Source organism: Papio anubis, chromosome 19, assembly GCF_008728515.1.
Source record: "Papio anubis isolate 15944 chromosome 19, Panubis1.0, whole genome shotgun sequence".
NCBI lineage: Eukaryota > Metazoa > Chordata > Mammalia > Primates > Cercopithecidae > Papio > Papio anubis.
In genome coordinates this window covers 26,610,837-26,633,024 of record NC_044994.1, presented here as the reverse complement: position 1 = coordinate 26,633,024, position 22,188 = coordinate 26,610,837, and the positions used below count along the sequence as shown (strand labels likewise).

Genomic DNA, 22,188 nt, shown 5'->3' with positions numbered 1-22,188 from the left:
AATATTACTGTGTCTCAGAGAATAGGGAGATTGGAGGATAAGGAGAGAAATGGAGGAATAGCTGGTCAGTGGAGCAGTTAGAATGCAGAAAACATTGATTGATTAAAATTATCTGTCTTATATGGGTGTAGTTCATGGCACCCCAAAACAATTATAATAGCAACATCAAAGATCACTAGTTGCAGATCACCATAATCAATAGGATAATAATGAAAGAGTTCGAAATATTGTGGGAATTACCAAAATGTGACACAGAGACACAAAGAGAGCACATGCTGTTGGGAAAATGGCACAGATAGACCTGCTTGATGCAGGGTTGCCACAAACCTTCAATTTGTAAAAATTACAGTATCTGTGAATGGAAATAAAGTGAACTGCAATAAAATGAAATATGCCTGTACTTGCTTTTAAAAGTAATATGAGTATAGCATGAAGGTGGACTCATTGTAATTGATTTATGCACTGAAAACTTTCCTAGTCATGATTAATTCTAATTAGTATCTTCATTTAGATTAATATGTATAGTGTTTCATAATTATAAGGCAAGAGCAAGGTGCATTGGTGGGGAAATGTTTACAGGTAAGCTCAGCACCATGAAAATGTCAAAGTGTAATAACGTTTACTGATGAGTGCAAGTGCTGCAAAATTAATGACAACATCTTTCTTTATTACTTTTCAATATAGCTAATCACAGCATAGGCAGAAAATACTCTCCCCGTTTTTTCTTTTTTATTTTCCAGAAAGATGGAGGTGGGCATCACCCTTTATTACAGGGTCCACACTGTGGATGCCAGGGTCCCCTCCGCTGAGGGGAGGCTGAGACTCTAGTCAGGGCTGACCATCTGGCCTCCTATGAGTCCATTCTCCTTCTGTCCCCTTAATCTCAGGCTGGGCATTGGATCCCTGGGGGCCTCTGAGACCTCCTCGGCCACCATCACCCACTGTCCCATGTGCATGAGAGCATCACAAGTCAGTAGCGGTGAGTTAGGTGGCCTGTGGGTCACCTGGCATGGCAGGCCTGGGTCTCGGGTTCCAGCCAGCAGCTGTGGGGTCCCAGGGGTCCTAGGCTTGAGGTCCAGGCCCTTGTAGAAGGTGGGGAGCAAGGTGCGCAGGCCAAGCAACAGGGTTTGAGCCAGGGACCAGGGAGGCCAGGTCCCCGTTGTTGCCCAGGTCCTCCCAGGCCAGCGTGGGAAACGTTGTGGTGTCCTTGACAGCCTCGGTGAGCTACCCCGTCAGCTGGTTGCCGTTGAGCAGCAGCTGGGTGAGGCCGGGTGATGCCCACAGAATACAGTCATAGGAGGTCAGATGGTCAGCCTGGGCTGGGCAGGTGGACAGCCATCAGTGAGTCCCATGAAGCACGGTCCCCATGAAGTACATGCCGCCAGCCCAGCTCCGTGACTGCCCAGGTAACATGTGATGTGCGGCACGTCCTGCCAGTGAGATGCCCGAGACCCCTCTGCCAGCAGAGTCTTCTGGAAACTGCTCAAGGTGTGTGCCCAGCATCTCCACAACTGCTATATCTGCCATCTCACTTATTTTTCAGAGAGGTGAAGTCGTTCCGCCATGGCCACACAGCACTAAGGGGGGAACCAGGTTCCCAAACCGAGATACTCTGATTCCTGTCTCCGGAGCCCACATGGTTTTGTTTTGTTTTTCCCCTGTGCCCCTTCTGAGATTGATGCCACTCTGGGTCTTCCCCCTGGTGCTTTTCATTTCTTTAGCAAAGCGGTGCTACAGAGTACGCCTGGAGTCTCAGGTGCCACTTTTCACAGTTACACACCCCCATGTCCTTCAAGAATACACGATTCTTCTGAACTTGTTCCTTGCTTAAGAGTGACACAAGTTCTAAAGAAAGAAATGAGTTCACATGAATAAAGTTATATAGAGCTCAGCTCCTGAGACTGGAGGAAACTTCTGACACCAGGATTTAATCACTCTCTACCTGCTAAATTTTCATTACAGGTGAATGAACCTGTCTAAAAAGCTAGAAGGGATTTGCACTACAGTTGAATGGTACTGTTTCCTTGGTGTATTAGAGATGTACACTCACAGGTAAAGGTCTGTAAGCAAATAAACCACACAGCTACCTCCAAAAAATCCAAGAATTGTTGAGATCCAAGAGAATTTTTTTGTGGGCGCTTAGATCTATATTTATGAATTTTATATTTTTTTCTGGGCATGTGCTGTATATATTTTATAGAAAATTTGCACAATACAGGTGAATACAAGAAATAAAATAATCTCCTGTTTCTCAAAATCTAAAGTAACCGCAATTAATGTTTCCATCTTAGCCTTTTCTATCAATATATCCACATAATTCTAATTAACTGCATAATTTGTTTCCTGGTTACGGTATTGTTACATTGTGACATCAGCCTTTCCCTATGTAATTAACACTTTTCATAGACGTTATTTTACTATATGTAATAATATAAGCTCATCAATTATTTACATGGATTATCTCATTGAATCTTTTTAACAATCCCAGGCAGTAGCTCTATTATTGTCCCGATTTAAGAGATGAGAATAAAAAGTTAAATAAGTTATACTGAAGTCATACAGTTTAGAGCAAGACTTTTGTTCTAGATCATGAAAGAAATGGATAACAGCCTAAATGCATAAAAAGCCACATATTATTTTACTGACTGGATTCATCACAGTTTTCTTAACTATTTCATTTTCAAGTGTGCACTGTTACTTATATAGTTCTCTACACCCCTTCCCAGATCCCTTTGGATCTATATATTTTTAAAATGTACCTGAAAACAAACTGTATATGCTATTGGTACAAAAGATAAGTTGACAACATACCACACTTCAAAATCATGCTCCATATGCTCACTTTTTTTTTTCTCAATACATTGTTTCAGAGAATTTATGAGACACATCTGGGAAGCATCTTAAAAAGAGTTCTGGACTTTAAACCAGAAAATTTGTGATTTATACTTCCATTTAGACTGATTTGTTCTGGTCTTGGATAATTACTTAATCTCTCCTGCCTTAGTCTCCTTAGATGTCAAAAGAGTTCCATGAGAGAAACACCAGCTCTTGGTTGGTTTGACACACCCCAGTTCTCATAAATACAGCCTCACAGGTGAAATCTTCCTTAGCCTATAGAAGTCTCCTCACGTACTTGACTAGTGGCCTTGGCTGTAAGAATAGGACAAACTGATGACATAAACACATTGTAATCAAGCATGACCTTATTGCTTAACTATTCTGTCTAGATTCCTCTGATGCAAACTCCAACAAAGTTAAAACTTGCTGAAAATAAAACTCAATACAGTAAAATGTGACCTGACTGAAAATAATATATATAGATCTGGGCAAAAATGGAGGGAGGATAAGAGGATATCGCTAAGCTCTTTGGAGAAAATTGGTCTCAAAGTGTCCCTAAGAATTGCTATTGTTTTTATTTATTATTCTCAACAGTTAATTAATCAGTTTGTTAATCATTCCTGATGGTTTAGAATTTCACTTCCTATTTTCAAAATGGTGTATTTCATTGTTAAAACATACAAGACAGTGCAAAGTAATGTTAATTCACTAAACATTATTTGCTTGATGATGACAAACAGTAGAACACTAGACAGTTATCACCTCAGTCCAAAATCACAAGCAAGTAGACAAGGAAGGAATTCCACCTCCATGAGATATAGGTTATAAAAGAGGAAATAAAGGGGACTCTACAAAGGTATGAGTCAAAACAAATTTTGAAGACAGTAGCTATATCAGGCACCCAAAATTGGATCATTAATACAACTGAGCATTCAAATTTAGCTTTAAGAATTGAAGCAGTGGCCGGGCACGGTGGCTCACACCTATAATCCCAGCACTTTGGGAGGCCAAGACAGGCAGTTCACGAGGTGAGAAGATCAAGACCATCTTGGCTAACATGGTGAAACTCCGTCTCTACTAAAAATACAAAAAATTAGCCAGGTGGGGTGGAGGGCGCCTGTAGTCCCAGCTACTTGGGAGGCTGAGGCAGTAGAATGGTGTGAAACCGGGAGGCAGACCTTGCAGTGAGCCAATATCTCACCACTGCACTCCAGCCTGGGCGACAGAGTGAGACTCCATCTCACAAAAAAAAAAAAAAAAAAAAAAAGAATTAAAGCAGTCAAAACAAAAAGGGAAATTTATAGATTATATAGTTTCTCTTGTACAATAAAGAAAGCTTACAAGGTTTTCTTGAATGATAAACTTTTTCTTGGCACAATTCCTATGAGAATCACAGAACTGGAAAAAACTACTTTAAAGTTCATATGGAACTAAAAAAGAGTCTGCATTGCCAAGACAATCCTAAGTCAAAAGAACAAAACTGGAGGCATCACGCTACCTGACTTCAAACTATACTACAAGGCTACAGTAACCAAAACAGCATGGTACTGGTACCAAAACAGAGATATAGACCAGTGCAACAGAACAGAGCCCTCAGAAATAATACCTCACATCTACAACCATCTGATCTTTGACAAACCTGACAAAAACAAGAAATGGGGGGCCGGGCACGGTGGCTCAAGCCTGTAATCCCAGCACTTTGGGAGGCCAAGACGGGCGGATCACGAGGTTAGGAGTTCGAGACCATCCTGGCTAACACGGTGAAAACCCGTCTCTACTAAAAAATACAAAAAACTAGCCGGGCGAGGTGGTGAGCGCCTGTAGTCCCAGCTACTCGGGAGGCTGAGGCAGGAGAATGGCGTAAAAACCCGGGAGGCGGAGCTTGCAATGAGCTGAGATCCGGCCACTGCACTCCAGCCTGGGCGACACAGCGAGACTCCGTCTCAAAAAAAAAAAAAAAAAAAAAAAAAAAAGAAATGGGGAAAGGATTCCCTATTTAATAAATGCTGCTGGGAAAACTGGCTAGCCATAAGTAGAAAGCTGAAACTGCATCCCTTCCTTACTCCTTACACAAAAATTAATTCAAGATGGATTAAAGACTTAAATGTTAGACCTAAAACCATAAAAACCCTAGAAGAAAACCTAGGTAATACTATTCAGGACATAGGCATGGGCAAGGACTTCATGTCTAAAATACCAAAAACAATGGCAACAAAAGCCAAAATTGACAAATGGGATCTAATTAAACTAAAGAGCGTCTGCACGGCAAAAGAAACTACCATCAGAGTGAACAGGCAACCTACAGAATGGGAGAAAATGTTTGCAATCTACTCATCTGACAAAGGGCTAAGATCCAGAACCTACAAAGAACTCAAACAAATTTACAAGAAAAAAACAACTCCATCAAAAAGTGGGCAAAGGATGTGAACAGACACTTCTCAAAGGAAGACATTTATGCAGCCAACAGACACATGAAAAAATGCCCATCATAACTAGCGATCAGAGAAACGCAAATCAAAACTGCAATGAGCTACCATCTCATACCAGTTAGAATGGCAATCATTGAAAAGTCAGGAAACAACAGGTGCTGGAGAGGATGTGGAGAAATAGGAACACTTTTACACTGTTGGTGGGACTGTAAACTAGTTCAACCATTGTGGAAGACAGTGTGGCGATTCCTCAAGGATCTAGAACTAGAAATACCATTTGACCCAGCCACCCCATTACTGGGTATATAACCAAAGGATTATAAATCATGCTGCTACAAAGACACATGCACACGTATGTTTAATGCAGCACTATTCACAATAGCAAAGACTTGGAACCAACCCAAATGTCCATCAATGACAGACTGGATTAAGAAAATGTGGCACATATACACCATGGAATACTATGCAGCCATAAAAAAGGATGAGTTCATGTCCTTTGTAGGGACATGGATGCAGCTGGAAACCATCATCCTCAGCCAACTATCGCAAGAACAGAAAACCAAACACTGCATGTTCTCACTCATAGGTGGGGATTGAACAGTGAGAGCACGTGGACACAGTAAGGGGAACATCACACACTGGGGCCTGCTGTGGGGTTGGGGGGAGGGGGAAGGGATAGCATTAGGAGATATACCTAATATAAATGATGAGTTAATGGGTGCAGCACACCAACATGGCACATGTATACATATGTAACAAACCTGCACGTTGTGCACACGTACCCTAGAACATAAAGTATAATAATAATAAAAAAATTCCTATGAGAATTGTGTGGGCTTAGCTCCTTATTCTGAAGATAGCAAGTAGCATTTAGCACAATGTTACTGCAGTTGTTCACGCCTTATGGTAAACTTCACCAGTAATCAAGGGCATAAAATTAAATAGTTACTCAGTAATGACATTATATGTGTATGATTAGGCAGAGAAAGTGTTAAGCGAATATGCTATAGGTCTGAGATCCAATATACAATAGCACTTAGAGAAGGTATCTTGGCTATAGCACAGCCAATCCAAGGTTAAATTTGTGGATAGCTGTTAGAAGTGCCGATATTCTGCATGGCTGATTGAAGAAAGAGCTATACATTTAAATAGCAGGTGAGAAGGCAGCAGAGTTGACATTCTGATGGGAAAACTACCTGACTTTTATTCTGACAAAGGGATGGGTCACTCTAATACATAGAGATAGATAAACTTTTTTTTTCCTCAAAAAGGAAAAAAGAAAGAATTCTGAATCTGCTCTTGTGATTTCGTAAGTCCCATAAAGCATGATTGAAGCAATTTGGGCCTAGAAATTTTTATGAATAGTTCTCACCATTACACTGCCCGAATCCATTTAAAAAAAAAAAAAACCAAAAAACCCAAAAAAAACCTAACAAATACTTTTGACAAATTTCTGAATATTTGAGTAGAAAGACATATTGTGGTTGTTCCAGGGTATTAAATATTTCAAGTAGATGCACAAATTGACCTAACAGGATTATTTAGTATTGCTTATTTGAATAAAGGATATATCTTTTATTTTTAGCACTGCTAATTTAAAATCTTTCTTCCTGGCAGCAGTTAGTAACAGACAGCTACTTATTAAGACTACTCCTGATTGTGATAGCAAAACCACGTCATCACAGGTCAGGCTGCCTATCTTTATGTAGGCTTGGGCACATCAGCATGCTTCCAATTCATATAAATACCAACCCAGTTACTTAGATCTATAAAACGAGGAGGACATGGCACAGTTCTTTTTGTAAGATTGAAAATTGTAATTGAGTCTGTCAAAAGAGTAGGGTAGCCTCATCAGGGATAGGAGAGACCTTCTGGGCTTCCCTTAATTGGCATCCATCATAGCAATTTAAGATTCAAATCATAGGGATTTGGAATCCTTGCCACTTCTAGATCAAGCACTGTTATAATCCTCTATCTTGCATTTCACTACTGTATCTACTGAACAGAGCCATCTGTAGAAAGCCTTCCTCACTGAGTATCGAAATGCTACCTCCTTGGCCTTTTTTCTTGTTGTTGTATGCTATTCTCTATCTTCTGATCTATTGACACTGGATAAAGTGGATTGTGCGAATGCATGAGGAAACAAAGCACCCCAATTTCCAGCAAAACCCAGAACTTTGAGTGTTTGTGGAAGACTGTCACAAGATGTCAAGAGGTCATGAGAAGAAATCAGGAACCCTTCAGAACAAACACCTCTCTCTGTGTTATAAATGCTGGTAACAGTGACAAACATTTCTCCCATGTCTCCTAGTAAGTATTTGTAGTATTGTGGAAGGGCTGAAACTATGAGAAAATGATAAAATGTGGTCCATTTTTTATATATTTATTTAGAATGTCTGCTTTGGAACAAGTTTGGAAAATATTCAGCTATATCACTTAGATTTCTATAGAATCAAAGTAGATAAAATAGGGGAGCTCCCCTCAGTGGTCAAAATAATATACCATCTAACTAGGCATCATTAAATCTGTTAAATCTAACATTTTATGAGCAGAGTAGTGCGGTATTTTCTTTTTCCTCAGTCAGTATTCTTGCCTTCTTTAAAATCACCATCCAGAGTGATCGATTTATCTGAAATACATTTCTTGAAACTCTGAGTTTAAATAATCTTTGCTACCTACAGCTGCACTTCTCAATCAAAAAAGATTTGTAATCAGAGAGAATTCTAAGGACACAAACAGTATTTCAAGGGATGAGAGCTATTGGATAAAAATGGTGCATCTTACTAGAAATGTGGAGAAAAATACTTTTATGCTGAATGAAACAAAGATTCATTATGAAGTAAAATGCAAATACTTGAGAATTCAAAGAACTGGATACAGATGGGAGGCCATTTTGAGCTGTGGCTTCAGTCCCTTGTGTGGGAATGTATTCATTTATTTTTGCTTTGTTTACTTTGGGGGAGGGTTTTAGATTTCGGAAGCACTAAACCTCTAAGGAATAGAGACCAACGCCCTTACAATGACATGAAAACCCTCCCATGTCTGGATACCTATTTACCCCTCCAAATTCATCACCTTTCATTTTAGCCTCAGAGTTCACCCTATTATAACACCAAACTGCTGGGTATCTCCTCTGCACGCCATGCCCTTTCATATCTTTGCTCATGCTAATCTTTCAATCCTGAAAGCCCTTCCCATCTTTATCTAAATAACTCTTACTCATCTATTAAGATCCAATATAAGCATCACCTTTTTCCGGATGTCTTCTCTGGGCACCTTAATACTCTGTCTATAACTTACTACAATTTAACTAAACCATCACCATATGTATCTGTCTTCCCACTGGACAGTGCATTCCTCAAAGGCAGGGACTTGGCACTGTGAAGTTTGTTTAAGACTTCTAATATACAGTATAATGCTGAGATTTAGGAATGTTACTCCAATATACATGTTATTGATAGTGTAATTTTGACATGCGTCTTGGTTGTGAAATGACTATAAAAAATAGACACATTGCTAATTTCTCATTTTTTTGTTGTGAAATATTTTCGTTGTGACATAGTCAAAGAACATAGTAAATTAAATCTGTTTTATTTGTATTTTGAAAATATATACCATCATATGAGCTAAGAGACAATATAGACTTTATAATGGCAAGATTTAAATTTGTTATACTGAAATTGCAGCTATATCAAGTAGATTTCTAAAGAAATAGCTAAAAAAAAAAAAAAAAAAAAAATAGACCCTTCCGTGGTCAAAATAATGCATGCAAATACCCACAGTTATTTACTCAGTATTTTTCCCCTCCACAGAACTTACAAAACTCCAAAGTCTTCCTTTTGTAAAACATGCCTGATTTGATTACTTTCTTATATCCCTATCTTGAAGGTCATTCATAGATACTAACTGAACTGGATGTTTTTCACTAATATTACATAAATTGTTTTTTAGCACTATAGGAGAATAGATGTTTATTTAAATCATTTAAATAAACCACAGACAATAGCAGCCCAAATCACCCACTTATCAATGAGTGATTCTGGGTAGTAGTTGGAATTTAACCATGTGAAGGCAATGCTAAATCCTGTCCAGATATGAGTAATTTAATTATTTCTACTGCAGCCATTGAGAGAAATGTTGCTATTTATTAAAACCACTCAAGGTAAAGAAAGGATCCAGTCAACCCTAGCTGTGTCTGCTACTTCTTCATTGCCCTTAAGCATGGAGTTGTATTTTAATGTGTATATTCCTAGACTTGTAAAAGCACTGTGTGTGTGTGTGTGTGTGTGTGTGTGTGTGCCTGAGTTGCAATTTTGATGGTTTGCATAAGAAATGTGTTGGCTTCTCTTCTAGAAAATGCATATCTAACTAAGCCAGACAGCAGCACTTTCATTTGCTTCATCCCTTGTCATCAGATTACCAGTAATGGTTTGGCAGAAAGCCTGGAGTAATGTCTCTGCTTTGAAAATTGTCAAGCTCTAAAATTTACCCAAATGTTGCAACACTGACTGGTGGGGGGACTCTGTTTTGTTTTAATTACATTCTTATATTACCTGATTAGAAAGTAAAGCTTGTTTTAAAAGTTCAAACACACATTTGGACATTTGGGTCCATACATTTGATATTCAAAATAAGTTTTTCTTTTTTTTTACAAATATAGAACAATATATTTAATTATTATAGTTCTAAATCCTCAAAGACCACCTCCAAAAGACCCATGCTTATTTATTTTAAAAAGTTTGCAGCAACAGTGGGAAAATGCCAAGAAAAAATTGTATGCCCTATAATTTAATTTCTTACCCAGATATTTTTTGCTGGTTTTCTAAATGTTTGAGACAAAGAAAATGCCCATTGGTTTTCCTTTTTGTAAAGTAATGTATGCAGACTTACCACTTGGATGTTTCTAAGTAAACAAAAAAAAAAAAAGAAAAAGAAAGAAAGACAAATCAAGTCAAGTTGGTATCTATGAATGACCTTCAAGAAATTCAGCCTATTGTAAGAAATGTTATGGGTAATTCTCAGAAAGCATATTCTCTGAGAGTAAGTTATGGCCTAAGACAAAAGTTGGCATTTCGGGAAGCTACATTGTGTCTTTGAGGCCACTGGGGTACCATATAGGAAACTGGAGCAATAATTTACTCTTGTGCAATGAAAAATATAATGTAACTTGCACAGCAGGATCCTCTGCCTCATTAAGTTAAACATTTCCCTCATGTCCTTTTTAAAGGAGAAACGGTAATACTGTAAATCTAAGTAACTTAGATTTATGTCCTGGTGTCTGGCAAATGGCTACATAGGATATTTTTCAGCATTCCAAATGTTTTAGGTGCTATGCAGTTTCAGAATATGAATACAATTAACTTCATAATTTGGCAAACAAGAAACAGAATTCTGCTGTGTGGCTATTCAGCCCTGCAATGCTGAACAGAGATCTTCAGATCCTCTTGCAATAAAATTTTAGAGGAGTTACTGACATCATTATAACCTCTGAATCTCATTATGGCCCTATGAATAAATATAAGCAAAAATTAATTAGAGGAAAAAATGTGTGCTAAGAATTTATGCTACCCCCAGTTTTGATTGAATGATCTCTCTTTTTTTGGGCACAGAACAAAGTTATATTTCCCAAAGATTTTTTTAAGTATTGATTTGTCTCTTATTTTGAAATGATGGGAGAGGAACTGAAATTACTAATGAATGAAAAGCAGGATTATCTTCTCAGAGTGGACAAGTGATGAAAGGACACACACCTGGTCACACCTAAGCCACCTTAATATTTCTGGGTGAACCTTATATCTAGGGTTTTCTTTGAATGGAGTTGTTGGTAGTATAACAGTTCATGGAACAAGATGCTTCATTTTAAAGGGTCGTAACACTTCATAAATATAACACGTATTCTAAAAAGAAATGGTGGATATTTTGTTTTTGTTAGTCTATTGCTTTTCTTCTTGCACAGAAAAATTCCCATACATGATAACTTCAGTAGAGCAATTTTTTTTGAAACCCAATAATTTTTTTCTTTTTAAGCTTTAAAACTTCTGAACTTAAAGGAAACTACCAAGAAAAATGACCAGAAAAGAGAAGTTGAAGTTGAAGATGATCTTTCTCTTCACAAGGTCTTCATAAAGAAATAATAAGTCTAATAAATTTAACGATGTGTGATCATATTCTAAAATGAAATAATAGTTTTAGATTTTTGAATGAAATAGGTAAAATGGAGCAAATCACTTTAGAGTTCTGCATTCTGAAGAACGCAACCAATCTCCTTACCTGTGGTGTATCAAAGATAATATTCCTCAATAGTATTAAACAAATATTATTGCAAGCTCTGTCAATTTAAAGTTTGATTTCTGTTGGTGTTGAAAATCAATGCCATTTAACAAGAGAATGAAAACCAAAAAAGGTGAAAAAAATAATACGAATGTATTAGCATTAAACTGTACACTTAAAAATGGTAAAGATGGTAAATTTTATATGTAGATTTTAGGTGAATAAAAACTGTAAAAAAAAGAGAATGAAAATAAAGTGTCAAATACTAAGAATACTTTAAAAAGTCCTTTAAAATCCTTAGCTTTATGTTCTAAAAGTACTACATGAGCTGCAATATTATTGCACTTTTAATTATTAATACAATGTACTAGAGGTAATTATTTTAATTTTATTTTTTAAATGGGATTTTTTTTTCCTTTCTTTTCTTTTTCTTTTAGAGACAGGGTCTCACTCTGTTGCCCAGGCTGGGGAGCAGTGGCACAAACACCTACTGCCTCAAACTCCTGGGCTCAGGTGTTCCTTCTTCCTCAGTCTCCTGAGTGGGACTTACAGGCACACACCACCATGCTCAGCTAAATTTCTTTCTTTTTTGAAATTACTTTTTAAAAATGTTTTTATTTTTATTTTTGAGATGGAGTATCACACTGTCACCCGGGCTGGAGTGCAATGGTGCGATCTCGGTTCACTGCAACCTCCGCCTCACCGGTTCAAGTGATTCTCCTGCCTCAGTCTCCTCAGTAGCTGGGATTACAGGTGCCTGCCACCACGCCCGGCTGATTTTTTTATTTTTAGTAGAGACAGGGTTTCACTATGTGGCCAGGCTATTCTCGAACTCCTGATCTCATGATCTGCCGGCCTACCAAAGTGCTAAAGTGCTGGGATTACAGGCATGAGCCACTACGCCAGACATCTTTTTTTTTTTTTTTTTTTTTTTTCATAGAGACAGGCTCTCACTACATTTCCCAGGCTGGTCTTGAACTCCTGGCTTGATGATCCTCCATGTGCTGCGATTACAGACATGAGCCACCGCACCATTCAGCCTTAGAGGTTGTTGAAACCAGAATTACCAAAGTGTGTTTTCTGGTGTTGAAATGTGATATATCTCTATCTATCTGTGTATCTATCTATAATTATAAAGTTCCACGGTCAAATTACATTGGAAAACACTTGGTCAAGGAAAGTCAAACACATCCCTTTAGTGTAGAACTTTTATGCATTCTTAATGCAAATGTTCACCTAAATCTCCAAGAAAGGGATATGGTATACAGCATGTTCCAAATTCATTTGATCCAAGATTCTTACCCCAGCCCTCCCCCCAACACACACATAATATTTCCTAAAATTACTGGCTTCCAAGGGCACAAATTGGATTTGCTGATTTAAATTACAATTCAAAGGGCCTTAAAATATTGGCTTAAAAATTTTCAACTCTTAAGTGTTTCAATCTTTAAATTCCTGAGTTTTATCTATTATAGTTAGTGCTTAAAACTAAACGCTAAGCAAAAGGTAGAGTACCAATAATATAAATGCTATTCAAGACTATGTATTTCTAATATATAATATACATCACCATTCCTCTGTGCTATATTCCCTGAGCCTAGTCCTTTTACTTTGTCTACTGGTAAAAGTGGGGGCTGGAGATTAGAATTGCATTCAATTTCCTTTTTCTCCATTTCTCTACTACACATGAGCAGTTCCCAGAGATGGGAAAGCTTAACATTTCACATTTGCTCTCTACATTCTGTAGGAATTGCCCCAGTGGAGTCTCCTTTCACTTCCCAAAACTGTTTATGGGCAGGACTCCCTGAGTGGTTAAAAGGAGTGGTAAAATCCTAGAATTCCATAGTGGTGGAGAAGCTGACAGAAAAGGTCACAGACATGGAAATGGTAAAGATTTAAACAGCTCAAAAGTCTCAGTGGAGATGAGAGCCAAAAGATGTAAACAGGCAATGGACGTTAGTATCAAATTGCAGGTAGCGTACATTTACCAAGTATGGACCTGTTCACAGGTATATATAACTTTAAGCCTAAGTCTGTGTTACTAAGAGAGTTTTAGGCTGCCTATTATCCAATAGTGTAGAAATTCCTTAGAGCTCTACATAAATATTCCAGTCCTTTCTCTTTCTAAGCACATGGTGGGGTAGGGGGAGGGACTTGATTCCAGACGCTGGGCTCAGAGACTGGAAGGAATTGAGGACTAGCTAAAACAGGGCCAGTATGGAAACAGCTTTCCAGAAGACATGCTTAGCAGTATGCCATGTCAGTTCCCCATTGCTATGGCAACACCCAAAGTTACCGCCCCTTTCCATGGCAATGATCAATGACCTAGAAGTTACCACCTTTCTCCTAAAAGTTTCTGCATAAACCACCCCTAAATTTGCTTATAATTAAAATATAAATATGACCACAAAACTGAGTCTCAGCTGCTACTCTGGACACACTCTGGGGTAGCCCTGCTCTGCAAGGAGCAGTACCTCTGCTGCTGATGTACACTGCCAGTAGAAGTTGCTGTCTAACACCACTGGCTTGCCCTTGAATTCTTTCCTGCCCTAGCCAAAGCCAAAAACCCTCCTGGGCTAAGTCCCAGTACTGGGGCTCACCTGTTCTAGATCAATGGTAGGATCATAGTATACTTCCCATCCAACTGAAGTTAGGTGTGGCCATATGGCACGCTTTGGCTAAGGGAATGTGATCATAAGGAAAATGAGTCATTTCCAGGTGAAAATAGCTGTGTAGAGAAGAACCTTCAGCCAGTCTGTGGTGGCTAAATTGTATAAGTGAGAAGGAAATCTGTTTCTCTATGTCACTGAAATTGAGAGTTGCTTGTTACCTGAGGAAATGACCCATAGTGTATCTGGAACACTTCATATGTCTACATCTTAGTTTTATCATACATAAAATAAAATATATGTCTCTTACCTACAAAATAACTTCAAACATTGGATGCATCTTGGAAGAATTGCTATACTTATCTGAGGTGTTAAATATCTTTTCGTTAGTAAACATGATTCCACAAATGTGTAGAAATGAACAATCTAAGACCTGGAAGTTCATATGCATTGGAAGATAAATTTCATTCAAAATTATATCTTTTAAAAAACTAATTAAGGTATCTGTGTTCCTGAACTGTGATTCATTCAGTGAATTCATTGCTTCAGCATCTATAAACCTATGAACTATCACACTATATAGGAATGAGTATAAAAAATAAACTGAGACTTAGAAAAATAAAGTAACTCTATTGCTCTTTTTAAAATATTTAGAGGTTTACAAAACTTTCATGATTCAGAGTGTCTGAGTCATCTTTACATCATTTTTATTTTGTAAAAATGCCAAGTCCAGCTTTATTTATACAAATAAATGTATTTTTATTTTATGTTAAGATTTAATTCAATATGTAATAAGAAATACACATTTGACTTAACTATTTTTCAGAATTTATTCAGGTATCTTTAAACTCTTCTGTAATAAAAGTATCTCCTAAACAAGAGATTTTTTTAAGAATCTCAAGACTATCCTCTAACTTAACTTTCTGAGAAGAAAATACTAGCTGTTGAGAAAGGCAAAATGACTTTTTAAATATGTGTGGAGATTAGGACAAATACATTTAAAATATCAACGAAAGATACATAAAGAAACTTGTTGGCTGGACACGGTGGCTCACGCCTGTAATCCCAGCACTTTGGGAGGCTGAGGCGAGCAGATCACTTGAGGTCAGGAGTTCAAGATCAGCCTGTCCAACATGATGAAAGCCCATCTCTACTAAAAATACAAAAACTTAGCTAGGTGTGGTGGTGCATGCCTATAATCCCAGCTACTTGAGAGGCTGAGGCAGGAGAATCACTTGAACCCAGGAGGTGGAGGCTGCAGTGATCTGAGATTGCACCACAGTACGCCAGCCTGGGCGACAGAGCAAGACAGTGTCTCAAAAAAGAAACAACAACAAGAACACGAAACAATGACAATCCCAAACAAGTAAAGTCATGATTTTCCTACATTGCTTCTATAATAAGAAAAAGTAAAATGAAGGGATATGGAATTTTTCAGGTTTGAAGGTTTTGTTTTCCCTTTTCAACAACAAAAAAGAAAAAAACTATTAATTAAATTTATTGTTTTAACATGGTATCCTTCAGTACCAGTGTCCTGTGAAGGGGGTGAATAAGTAATTTCATTGCCTACACAGTTGGAACAAAAGGTAGGAGCTCAAATTATTGAATTAATGAGAAAAATGAGTTCAGCTATTTGGAAGTTATGATTTAGAAATCAGTCATTATTCAAGAGCTAGTTTAGAGTGCTTTCATAGATGAGGCAAAAAAGAAAGGCCAGAATCATATTTTCATATTTTGTGATGAAGAATTTTGGGATCTCAAACACTGAGTTTGAATATTTCATTAAATTCAAAGATGTTTTCTGAAGATACATTTTGGCCCCACCCATACTGGGGCTTTTCTCTTTGTGAAGGTAGGAGTGTCCTGTATGAGAAATAATATAAGCCAAGTTTCTTATTTATCCAAATCTTAGAAGTTGGCATATCAAAGATTCACAATAAATGTGTAAAAAGTTTATAAGTGGTCCAAAGAATACAAAATTAATTAAACATCCTTGGAATTAATAACTTATATTTCTTCTTCCTCTGGTTTCCATCAACTATATTCAATGTTTAATAAACGAATACCGTTTTTCTTTGCTTAGCATAGGCTTTTTTTTTTTTTTTTGAGACGGAGTCTCGCTCTGCCGCCCAGGCTGGAGTGCAGTGGCCAGATCTCAGCTCACTGCAAGCTCCGCCTCCCGGGTTCACGCCATTCTCCTGCCTCAGCCTCCCGAGTAGCTGGGACTACAGGCGCCCGCCACCTCGCCCGGCTAGTTTTTTGTATTTCTTAATAGAGACGGGGTTTCACCGTGTTAGCCAGGATGGTCTGGATCTCCTGACCTCGTGATCCGCCCGTCTCGGCCTCCCAAAGTGCTGGGATAGGCTTTTAGAAAGATGATATTCAAATTGCACTTCAAGGCCTTACTTTTTTTTTTTTTTTTTTGAGACAGAGTCTTGCTCTGTCCCCCAGGCTGGAATGCGGTGGCGTGATCTCGGCTCACTGCAAGCTCCGCCTCCCAGGTTTACGCCATTCTCCTGCCTCAGCCTCCCGAGTAGCTGAGACTACAGGTGCCTGCCACCACGCCCGCTAACTTTTCGTATTTTTTAGTAGAGACAGGGTTTCACCGTGTTAACCAGGATGGTCTCTATCTCCTGACCTCATGATCCACCCACCTCGGCCTCCCAAAGTGCTCGATTACAGGTGTGAGCCACGGCGCCTGGCCAAGGCCTTAAAAATTTTAAGAAAAGTTTTCCACAAGCTTTCAAGATTAGGGTCACAATATCGTATTACATAAACACTCAACTGCTTTCTCTGTAGCACCACACTGTGATTTGAAACAACCCAGTGTTTTCTAATGGTTGAAATTGAGGTTGTGTGCAATGAGATAATTTTCATTTAGTTGTGCCTCATTGACATTTTCCCATTGTGCTATTTAACATTCTGGAGTAGATTTGTTGAAATATGTCAGTTTTCCCACTCTATGACTCTTTTGATTATGAATCTCTCTGATAATATGCAGCTGATTCACCATATTTAAACTTCTACTCTCTCTCTTGTCACCACAATCAAGTTATACATCATATTTGGTTTAAAAAAAAAAAAAAAAGGAAATAGAGAACTCCCTTTCCCCAAGACAGTAACAACAATCAAACAAATAAACATGTTTTTACTGACTCCACTTGACATGCAGGATTACTAATGATCACTATTCTAGACAGAGTCTAAGGTCAAAAGAAAAAATGATGTTTAGAATGGAAAAGAATATATTAACAAAAGAAATTCCTCAGAAACAAACTTCTTTGGAATAGTCATCTGTTCATTTCTTAAACATTTTTTCAGTGGTTCCTATGTGTCAGTTACTGAGAATAAAAAAGTGTGTAAGACACAAGCCACAGCATTAGGGACTCCCAGAATAGTGGGTGAGTTTTACACTTAAAAAGAAAGTACAGAAAGTACAGTGAAGGTGACTTATGAGGTCAACCTTAAAGGAAAAGTAGGGTTTTCCCACAAAGGAGGGAAGCAATAGGCATTCTGAGGGGGTGGGGGGGAGGAGGTAGACTAGCACAGAGCTAAGACAGTATATGGCATGTTGTGGAGGCAGCCATTGTGTGTGATTGAAGTATTGGTGGTAACCAGGGAAGTAGTGGAGTCAATGTTTGAGAAACAGGTCAAGGCTTTGTGATGGACCTTTTAAGACATACTAAGGACAGTAAGTTTTATTTTGAAGGGAGTCATGAACCACTAAAGATTTTTAAGTAGGGGAGCAATTAATTGAAGTCTATAGTTTTTAGAAAATGGGTATGTTGGTTTCAGCAAGATGTGTGTGTAGTGGCGGGGTGAGGGTGTGGATGGAGCTTAGAGACAGGAGAACAACTAGAAGACCATATAATAGCCAAGTTAAATGATGAAGACCTGAAGTAGAGCAACTGCAGAGAGAATGGAAAGCATGGGATTTAAGATGATTTTTAAAATGTCTTAATACTGGATATAGGCCAACAGAAAGCAGAAAGAGTCAAAATCAACCTCTGAGAGTGAAGGATGCTTGTGGGGTCGATTCAAGATTAAAGAAATTGCCAAGGAAAGGGGCCAGCTCGGGACAAATAATACTGCACAGCCATCAAAAAGAATGTGTTCATGTCCTTTGCAGGGACATGGATGAGCTGGAAACCATCATTCTCAGCAAACTAACACAGGAACAGAAAACCGAACACCACATGTTCTCATTCATAAGTGGGAGTTGAACAATGAGAATATATGGGCACAGGGAGGGGAACATCACACACTGAAGCTTGTCAGGAAGTTTGGGGCTAGGGAAGGGATAGCATTAGGAGAAATACCTAATGTAGATGACAGATTGACGGGTGCAGCAAACCACCATGGCACATGTTTACCTATGTAACAAACCTACACGTTCTGCACATGTATCCCACAACTCAGGTATAATAAAAAAAGAACTTTTAAGTGGTGTTGACAGCTCAAATAAAGTCAGAAAACACAAATCTTTCAATCAGCATGTATATGCAATTTTCTCCAAAAAGTCTAAATATATCAGGTCACAACTAAAAAATAAAATCAGAAAAATTATCTGAAATCATTAATGATATCAGCAAACTTTGATATCTTCTCTAGAATGAAAAGTGTAAAAAAACAACGACAACAACTATAATAGCTGTAGGATGAATTTCCATTTCTGGTAACAGTAATGAGAGAATTTGGATTGATATACCCGATGTAGTAAGATATTTGAGATATAAAAACAGTAAAGACACTGGGCATGGTAGCTCATGCCTGTAATCCCAACACTTTGGGAAGCTGAGGCAGGTGGATCACTTGAGGCCAGGAGTTCTAGATAAGCCTGGCCAACATGTTGAAAACCTGACTCTACTAAAAATACAAAAATTAGCCAAGCATGGTGGCATGCGCCTGTAATCCCAGCTACTTGGGAGGCCAAGGCACGAGAATCGCTTGAACCCAAGAGGCAGAGGTTGCAGTGAGCGGAGATCAATCGCGTCATGTCACTGCACTCCAGCCTGGGCAACAGAGTAAAAACAAAACAAAACAAAACAAAAAACCAACCACAAACAAAAAACAGCAAAGAGCCTTTAATAAGATGGTGAAGATTTGGCACATGAAAACTTTGGAGAAGCAGAGAGGTAAGGTCACTTTTAAAAGCCCTTGGGCATATGACTATCAGGAAAAAAGATCTGAGAATCCAGCTTTATACTTCAAGTAGCTGTCTGTGCTTCATAGAAAAGTCAAAGTCCTTGGCCCTCAGATGGGGCTTTATGCTGGTGTCATGAAAGGTCATACTCTCCTTTAGGGGAGGAGTGAACCTGCCATTCCTCTCACTGATTTGCAGCCTTCTTGTCACAGAGGTGATTCAGGGAACATCAGGAGTTGTACTTTGTCTAAGACGATTCTGGTCTGATATCGCCCCCAGGTGCCTGGCAGAAGCAAACCACAGTCTTCTCTGGAGGAAAACATTATCACTTAGGTCTCAACTTACTCTTACGATCTTTAATTATAATGTAATTTTAAAAATACATTTCCAGCAAAGAGTCAAAGATACCCAAGCAACCACGAAATTAAGACACCATGAATGAGAACTAGTAGGAACAGTAATAATAGAAACAAATTCAGTAACACTTGAGATAATATAATTATCAGAAATATATTATAAAACTACACTTAGGATGTTCAAAGGAATAAAAGCCAAGACTGACAATTTTATACAAGAATTAGAAACTATAAAAGTGATATAATAGTAGCAGAGAAATTGTCTCTTTTTCTTTCAACACTGGCCACGCAGTTTAAAATTCTTCATTTTAGAATTTTACATTTTGTATTCTTTCTGTGTATGTGTTTTGTTTGTGACACACTGAAAAAAACCCCAAATCCCACACTGATAAACCTAACATATTTTCATTTATTTTATAATTCAATCAAACACATATTAGTTACATAAATGGCATGCCTACATGTGTTTGTGTGTGTACCTGAGTGTATGGTAAGCACCCAGGTGCATGCATTCACAAACTTCTTGGAAGCACGCGTGATTTCTGCCAGGTTCATTCTTATCGTCAACCATTCAGTACACAATTGGTAATGCAATGTCACAAGGCATCCAATGTGACCACAGAAAATTTACAAAGTTAACCCCTGGTCATGGGGACATGAAAATTAACCACAATTGGCAATTGTTTGCAACCTAAAGGGGTTAATTGTAGGTATTACCCAAGGTTAACTATCATTTAAAAATTGTCTAAACTGTCACAAGGTCAGATATTTATGCTGAAAAGCAAATATTACTAGTGGACTTAGTACATTGACTTTAAAACTCTCTTAAGTCAGATTCTTTCTTGAGTATAGGTCTTGCTTGACAAGAAAAGAGGGGGGCTGAGTAGTCATATTCATCAGAGGTCTGGAGGGAGAAGGAGGACTGAGAGGGAGGGAAAATTGGACAGAGAAGGGAGGAAAGGGGCATCAAAACTGAGCTCTGCCAACTTCACATTTGTTTGGCCTTACTAGATTACTCAGTAGTTGTAAAATCAAATGACTTTATCAATATAATGACCAGTTTTCATTTTAGAAGAGTAACACAGTATATTACTATTCTCATCAAAGTTGAATGAAAAATCCATAATAAGCCCTTCATTGTTTGTACCTAGTTTAGCCAACTTAGCTCATTAGAATCTGGTCTATTTGACAAGACAAAAAACTGGCCAGTTACATTTAACAACTGTTCATCTGTGCACTCTGTAATAACAGCGTCAGCAGATTTATTTTCCCCATATAAAGTAGAATTTCCAATTCACACCATGTACTCTGTGACTATTATGGACAGTATTTATTCAGAAGGAATGCTGTGCAAGTTTGGAAAAGCTGTCTCTAAGAGCAGAGGGAGAGGTCATTTGACAAAACAAGACACAAAACCTATACATGGGCAAAACATGAAGAGAACTAAAGTTTGTCATTCTTTTCAAGAAGAAGTTTGAAATCCTAGAACAGTGCGACAACAGCAAAATCAGACAACCTTTCCTCTCCCTCGTCTTCTCTCAAGCTCTGTAAAATCAGAATGCCTCCATTCACTTAGCAAATATCAGCTTTTCTTTTTCTTTTGAAGGAGGGGAACCTGCTTGGAATTAATAAGGCAACACTAAAAAATAACTTCTATTAATTCTTCTCTTTCTGAAAACTGCCTATTTTTTCTCAGTTGCTTTTTAAAAAGTAGAATATCTTCTAAAGGCTCCTTATTCAGTTTTAGGCACCTTTAAGAGCACCTTTCCTCTCCTTTTTCCTTCTTTTTTTGTTTCTCACATTGGGAAGTGACTTAGTACCATGCAGGGGAAACTGAACTCCATCTCACAATAATATACTTTCATCCAATGGCATAATAGACATAGTAACACTCAGTCTGTGTTGTGACATAAAACTACTGAGATTGTAACTCAGTAAACTCATAGTGCATAGAGAAGAATAGAGGAAAAAACAAATAAGGATAAAGTCGAAACTGAAGTTACAGACCTGCAATGTAAATTTCAAAACTAAGCTAAAATCCTCTTTCTGCTGCACCAAATGTAAAATACCAACTATCTTAAGAAAGATAAGCAAGCTACAACAGTGAAAAATCTTTACTATCACCTTTTCATTCACACCGATAAAAAGAAAAATTCAACATTAACCATCCCAGAAAAGCGATGCACCTTAAAAACCAATCTTTTCACTTACCCTACAGCATGCACACCATGATTTCTTAAATCCTTTTAATTCCAGTACATCCAGAGCATACATGAATTCTTAGCATATCCATTTAAAGAACAAACTTGAACCAAATTGTTAATTACAACAGAGATCATAACAGAACTCTCTGAACTTCTAGGGAGAGCTATGAGTATGAAATCCAGCCTCTAGATCCTGGTGTATACTGTGTCTATCTTTAACTTGAAAATGATTTGGTTTCACATTCCATTGAAGTCCCACTGGCAGATGCCTTTGGTAAGCTCGCCAATGGCAGGCTTTCACGCGCCTTCCCTCCCCCCTCCCTCTGACTGAGCTTCCGC

General features: G+C 38.1%; 1 protein-coding gene across 32 annotated transcripts in view; it reads right to left on the bottom strand.

The window, feature by feature from the left end:
- DTNA (dystrobrevin alpha) overlaps positions 1–22,188 on the bottom strand; it is a 397,895-nt gene that overhangs the window by 276,799 nt on the left and 98,908 nt on the right. For 5 of the 32 annotated variants that reach the window (XM_031658773.1, XM_031658768.1, XM_031658770.1 and 2 more), the window contains exon 1: positions 21,857–22,158. The exons of 5 other annotated variants lie outside the window; for them this stretch is intronic. The gene's annotated coding sequence lies outside the window, so the exon portion shown is untranslated. Of the gene's footprint in view, positions 1–21,856; positions 22,162–22,188 lie in introns of those variants that run through there. 22 more of the 32 variants (XR_004180045.1, XR_004180047.1, XR_004180046.1 and 19 more) reach the window with 8 other exon arrangements.